This window comes from Berghia stephanieae, chromosome 1, assembly GCF_034508935.2.
Source record: "Berghia stephanieae isolate SIO BIC M18660-M18661 chromosome 1, UCSD_Bste_1.3, whole genome shotgun sequence".
NCBI classification, from domain to species: domain Eukaryota; kingdom Metazoa; phylum Mollusca; class Gastropoda; order Nudibranchia; family Aeolidiidae; genus Berghia; species Berghia stephanieae.
The window spans coordinates 138,588,027-138,594,243 of NC_088360.1; the positions used below are offsets into that span (position 1 = coordinate 138,588,027).

Genomic DNA, 6,217 nt, shown 5'->3' on the forward strand with positions numbered 1-6,217 from the left:
TAAAATACTCACAACATCCGTACGTCAGGGTATAAAGCATACCTACTAACTCACAAATTGTGTATAGATAGAACGAATTCGACGTCACTCAGGTCTTTGTTATTGATTTCTGCTATCCGTGTTTATCGGTATTTATGGGTAATTCTCACTAAACGGTATTAACTAGACTATAATAAACGTTCAAGGTTTACACATAGTTGTGTGTGTTGGTCCCTTTATACTTCCGGATGGCAAAGTTGTGAGATTCTTAGCCAAGCGCATACTATCTATATAATCTTGCACGCTTACAGTCTGATTGATAGAATAATTTATTAGTGAGAACTACGCATTAATACGGTTGTCTAAAAAAAACTATAGCAAAAGTGTGCGGCTATGTGGTCTAGTGGTATGACACTCGCTTTCGGATCGGAAGGTCCTGGGTTCGAGCCTCGCGCTCGGCGCATAGTTGAGTCCTTGGAAAAGGCTCTTTACTCACATTCTCTCACCGTACTCAGATGTAAAATGAGTACCTGGCCGTTAACAGCGTTGTCTTTGTCCGAAAAATTGTAATATCGCCTAACAGGCGTCATGTCCTACATGTTAAACGTTGCTGTTGACCAAGGACCCCTTGTAAAGCGCTTTGAGCACATTTAGTGGATATTGCGCTATATAAAGCTCGTTTTTTTAAAAGGTGAGTGACGTCAATTTCGTTCCATCTTTGTATTGTGTTTCCCCGTTGTCTTCTGGCAATTTCCTACTTACTTCATTTCTGGTTATTATCAACATAAGTGCCTGCTCCACTCACTTTTATGAATTAAAAATTCACCCCAAATACCGGAGCATACTCAATGTCTCAATCGTTTCTATGTTTGTGTTGAAAAGATGAGCTATTAAGCTTAAATTAAATGCTAACCTACTTACTTCGCGACGTTTGTGTGTGTGTTGACCCCGTGACCTCAAGAAGTCGGGTGGAGTGGCTCAATATAGACAAATAGTTTGAAACGACTTTTTTAGGGTCGTGGATAGCTCATATATAGTAGAGTCACGATCTCCCCGGCCAGTTGTCGTAGTAGTAAGGTCGCGGGTTCGAGCCCCCGTTGCCGCAGCGAAGTTTTTATTCTCTGTTGTCTTCTGGCACTTTCCTCCTCACTTCATTTCTTATTATTATCAACATAAGTGCCTGCTCCACTCACTTATCTCTAATATGTATTGTGTTTGCAATGCAATAAAACGTCATTACCGCCTAATCATAAGGAGGGGGAATCATAACCCCGTGTCTATGATTCTATAATATCACCCAATAAACCAAATATAATTCTACCATTATCCATTTATCTACTTCCCAAATTAGCCCATTCTGGCAATAACGACACTACCTGATAATTTGCGAATTGGCTATTTGGCCGGATGGATTCCTATTTTATTGCCATTTATCTTTTTATTTTTTCATTAAATATAACACTAAGATATAAAGAAACCCTTGTCAATTTCTTGTCTTTTCTGTATGTTCCCTGATAGAATAATGACACACGGGCAATTTGAGGCGAAGGGATGACGGGAGAAAAGTTCGAAAATCTACACAAAGACACGCGCCCTAATTAGGAGCGTCTTGCCAGCCGCATCCTGTGAAAATTTGGCCAATTTTATATTTAATTTTGCCGAAAACGACGGCCAGTCCTGTGAATTTGCCCCATGCACGTGCACGCTCTTCTTCTGCTGCTCACGGAGCGAAGGGAAAAGGGGAAGTCTAGCAGACGAATGAATGAGTGAGTGAGTGAGTGATTGGTGAGAAAAGTCGCGGTTTAGAAAGAGTGAGTAAGGGAGGGAGGGATTATGGGGATGGGGGGTGGTGGGGGGTTGGGTGGGTCCGTTAGGTTGTGGAGGTGGATGAATATGTAAATGAATGTGAAGGGGAATGTGAAGGGGGAGAGGTGGGGGACTAAGAGAAGAAGAAGAAGAAGAAGAAGAAGAAGAAGAAGAAGAAGAAGAAGAAGAAGAAGAAGAAGGGAAACAGAGAAAAAGAGGATGGGGAAAGGAGCGATTGAAATGATAGAGGGGAAGACGGAGGTGTAGGGGTGGGGTGGGGGGGGGGGGGGAAGAGAGAAAAGAAGAGGGTTTTATGAGTTAAGAAATTTAAAATGAGACAGTAGTTATTGGCTGATTAATTAAATATTAAGCGGCTTGATAGATGGATATGAAGATACATAGATAGATATATAGATAGGAAGATAATAGAAAGATAGATTGATAAGTAGGTAGATTGATTGATTGATTCATTCATTCAGTGATTGGATGGTAGATAGATAGAATAGATAGATAGAGCTCTCTCTCTCTCTCTCTCTCTCTCTTTCTCTCTCTCTCTCTCTCTCTCTCTATCTATCTCTCTCTCTCTCTCTTTCTTTTTTTTTTAGTTATTCTTTTATTTTTTGTCCTTTCTCCAAGATTTTTAACCTGGCACAGATAATTATCGTGAGTGCCAAACTCGTCATTAAGAAAAGATTGAAAATGATTAATGAGAATAATAACCGATTGATCTCGGTCACTCCAGTAACCCTTATTAATTAATTGTTGAAGTAATTAATGAATCTAACTATCTGAAATAAGTTCTTAGAATTAGGGTGTCTGATTTCCATAATGAGGCTCTAATTTCGTTAAAGGCGATTTGGGCATGTTAAATTCCCAATTAACCCTCATGTACAAATTAATGAAGATAAGGATTTTTGGAAATGTTGGAGGGTGTTTTAAATATTACGTATCTTCATGTATTGAGCATCTTGCTCTCACAGGAAAGATAGAAGGTAAAAAGAGTAAAGGTAGATCAAGAAAAACATATTTGAATAGTTTGAACAGCTGGGTGACAAAGAAAGAGAAGAAGAATATTCGTTTTCTGAGGTTATCTGATCAGAGAGATGAATGGCGTACCATCATCACCGATGTCTGGCACAGACTCGGTACTTGAAGAAGAAGAAGAAGATCTTAATGTAAAGGACTTGTACAAGATCGATTATAGATGACTCAGTCCCAGGTTTGAGAGTTTTTAGCTAAGATGAGAGTCATTTTAATCGATCGATATGATTTGAAGGACGAGTTTTCTGGTCAAAATTTTAGACACGTTTTCTTTTTCAGGGTACGTCAGATTTGTGTCTCTGAGACGATAGTACGATCTTTCATACGAATGTGTAGTCGTTGGTCCAAGGAACATATTTCAAGTGTTTACTTGAAGAAGGCCTAAGGCCGAAACGTCCTTTGTGTTGTGTTGTTCCCTTATATATGAGTCACATTTACTCACTCTCTCTCTCTCTCTCTCTCTCTCTCTCTCTCTCTCTCTCTCTCTCTCTCTCTCTCTCTCTCTCTCTCCATCTTGAAAATGTTACATTATATGTAACCTTAATCACCTTTGTTAACTTCTTGAGGATATTAAAATGTTACATACATATCATTTGACCTCAATCAGCTGGATCAATTTTTTTTCTACTCTTCTCATTATGAGGCTGAGTTTAAAGATCGTTCTTCCTGTTGTATAAAGTCACAATTGGATTCAATAGTCTGATGTCACGTCGCCCAGCAACGGCGGCCATCGTGGTTCTAAACAAAAAAAATGGGTAATTTGTATTCTTCATGCTGGCTAGTACTTTTTCATATGTCTTGTGATCAGAATGTATAAAAGTCAAAACATGATCAGATTTATAATGGGGTTTTTTTCCTCTGGATACACTTTTATGCACGTCGGAGAAATATTTCATAAGGGCGTCCGCCATTGTTCCGATATTTTAGAGCCAGGTGCTAAGTTACCATGCGTCATTACGAGGGAAGTGACGTCACGACTGTTGAAGCGTATTAACAAAACTGTAAATATAGCCAATCATTTTCATGTAACAGTATCGACGTTTTTGGTTCAATAAATCTTTTTGAAAAGGAGATGTTTGGCTGCTTAGAAACTGTATTTAGGACTTTGGAGCATATTTTGATTATGCTGAAAGCAAATCATTGATTTGGAATGCTATTTATTGTGTCCTTTTCATTTTTTTCCCCCTTGGAAACTTCGGAATTTTTGACATTTCACGTAAATTTTTTTTTTTAAATTGAGCTTTTTATAGCACAATATCCACTAAATGTGCTCAAAGCGCTTTACAAGGGGTCCCTGGCCAACAGCAACATTTAACATTTAGGACGGGACATGACGCCTGTTAGGCGATGTTATAATTTTTTAGGACAGAGATAACGCTGTTAACGGCCAGGTTCTCATTTTACACCTGAGTACGGTGAGAGTATGTGAAGACCATTGTTTATGTTGTATTAACTTTCAATTATTATTGTGCGGCTATGTGGTCTAGTGGTATGAAACTCGCTTTCGGATCGGAAGGTCCTGGTTTGAGTCTCGCTCGGCGCATAGTTGAGTCTTGGAAAAGACTCTTTACTCACATTTATCTCACCGTACTCATGTGTAAAATGAGTACCTGCCCAACAACAGCGTTTGTCTTTGTCCCAAAAAATGTAATGTCGCTTAACAAGCGCCATGTCCAGTCTTACATATTGTTAAATGTTTGCTGTTGACCAGGGACCCCTTGTAAAGCACTTTGAGCACATTTAGTGGATATTGCTCTATATAAAAGCTCTTTTTATAATTATTATTATTATTATTATTATTATTATTATATTATTATTATTATTATTATTATTATTATTATTATTATTATTATCATTATCATCATCATACATCAATTATTATTATTATTATTATTATTATTATTATTATTATTATTATTATTATTATTATTATTATTATCATTATTATTATTATTATTATTATTATTATTATTATCATTATTATTATTAATAATAATTAATAGCTTTGATAAAAAGATAACTCTCCACTACATTTTAATGCTTTGCCAATGATGGAAGTAAGCAACGAAATTAAACGCAGTCGTCTAAAATTCTGACATTTCTGTTGTTCTCAGAAAACGGGCATTTGGTGGCGACTACTGTACTTATTATAGCAGGTAAAATTTAGAAATATTATCGTTCAACTTCCCCATCAAATCCCAACTCACAATAGCTTTGAAAACGATAATCTCCACTGTAGCTCTGGTATGTGCGGCTATGTGGTCTAGTGGTATGACACTCGCTTTTGGATCGGAAGGTCCTGGGTTCGAGCCTCGCGCTCGGCGCATAGTCGAGTCCTTGGAAAAGGCTCTTTACTCACATTATCCACCGTACTCAGGTGTAAAATGAGTACCTGGCCGTTAACAGCGTTTTTCTGTCCGAAAAATTTGTAATATCGCCTAACAAACGTCATGTCCCTTCCGACATGTTAAGTGTTGTTGTTGACTAGGGACCCCTTGTGTAAAGCGCTTTGAGAAACCTTTAGTGGATATATTGCGCTATAATAAAAGCTCAATTTCTTTATTTTATAAATACTTTTTTTAAATGACCAATTTGTGTTGAAATACATTACAATAATGCTTTCAACTCCTTTCTATACTAGCTCTGGCAAACAAAACTTCGTTTTAAAGAAGTCTGTTGAATAAACATCGTGAATATATTGTTCATTAGGACCCAAACATTGGTTGTTTAACTACGAAATTTTCGTTGTACTAGGCATGTCTGAGATAAGTAATTAAATTGAGCATAAATGTGACCCGCCGTGTCAAAGCGGTATTATGTGGGATGCACTCGTTAGGGAAATTGAATTCATAGCCACAGATATCAAACTTGGGTTTAATTTCTCTACGTCATGCTGGAGTATAAATACTGTATTTTGCTTTGCAGAAACTTCTATGGTCCAATTTTCTCATCATTCTGTCTCTAAATTCACTTTGAGGTCTGAATCATCCCAACATAATACCGTTTTGAGACGAAGGTCACAATTCATGATTCACGTTCTTACCGATGCCTCCGTCGTTCTTGGACTTTTTACCGGAACTGTTACAGGAGTCGGAACGGTTTGTCTGGATGGAGATAGGCCTGGTGAGGAACTGGGAAGACAAGACACATTGGGATACACTGAAGAGTATCGCATCAAAAACATAAAATAGATCACTAAAATAAGTTTTATGCACCTGCGTTGGATGTGTATAAAAACGCATCGTTTTAAATGCACCGGTGTATAAAAACGCACTGTTTTTATGCACCTCCGTTGAGGGTGTAACCTTGAAAAGGTACCGAGTTTGTGGACAGCTTGTCCACTGCGCTACGGAGCCACCTGACTGTTCATAACATTTAATATGGCTTTTCT

At 37.8% G+C, this 6,217-nt stretch overlaps 1 protein-coding gene across 1 annotated transcript in view; it reads right to left on the minus strand.

The window, feature by feature from the left end:
- LOC144963343 (uncharacterized) overlaps window positions 1–6,217 on the minus strand; it is a 90,929-nt gene that overhangs the window by 9,697 nt on the left and 75,015 nt on the right. The window lies entirely within an intron of this gene.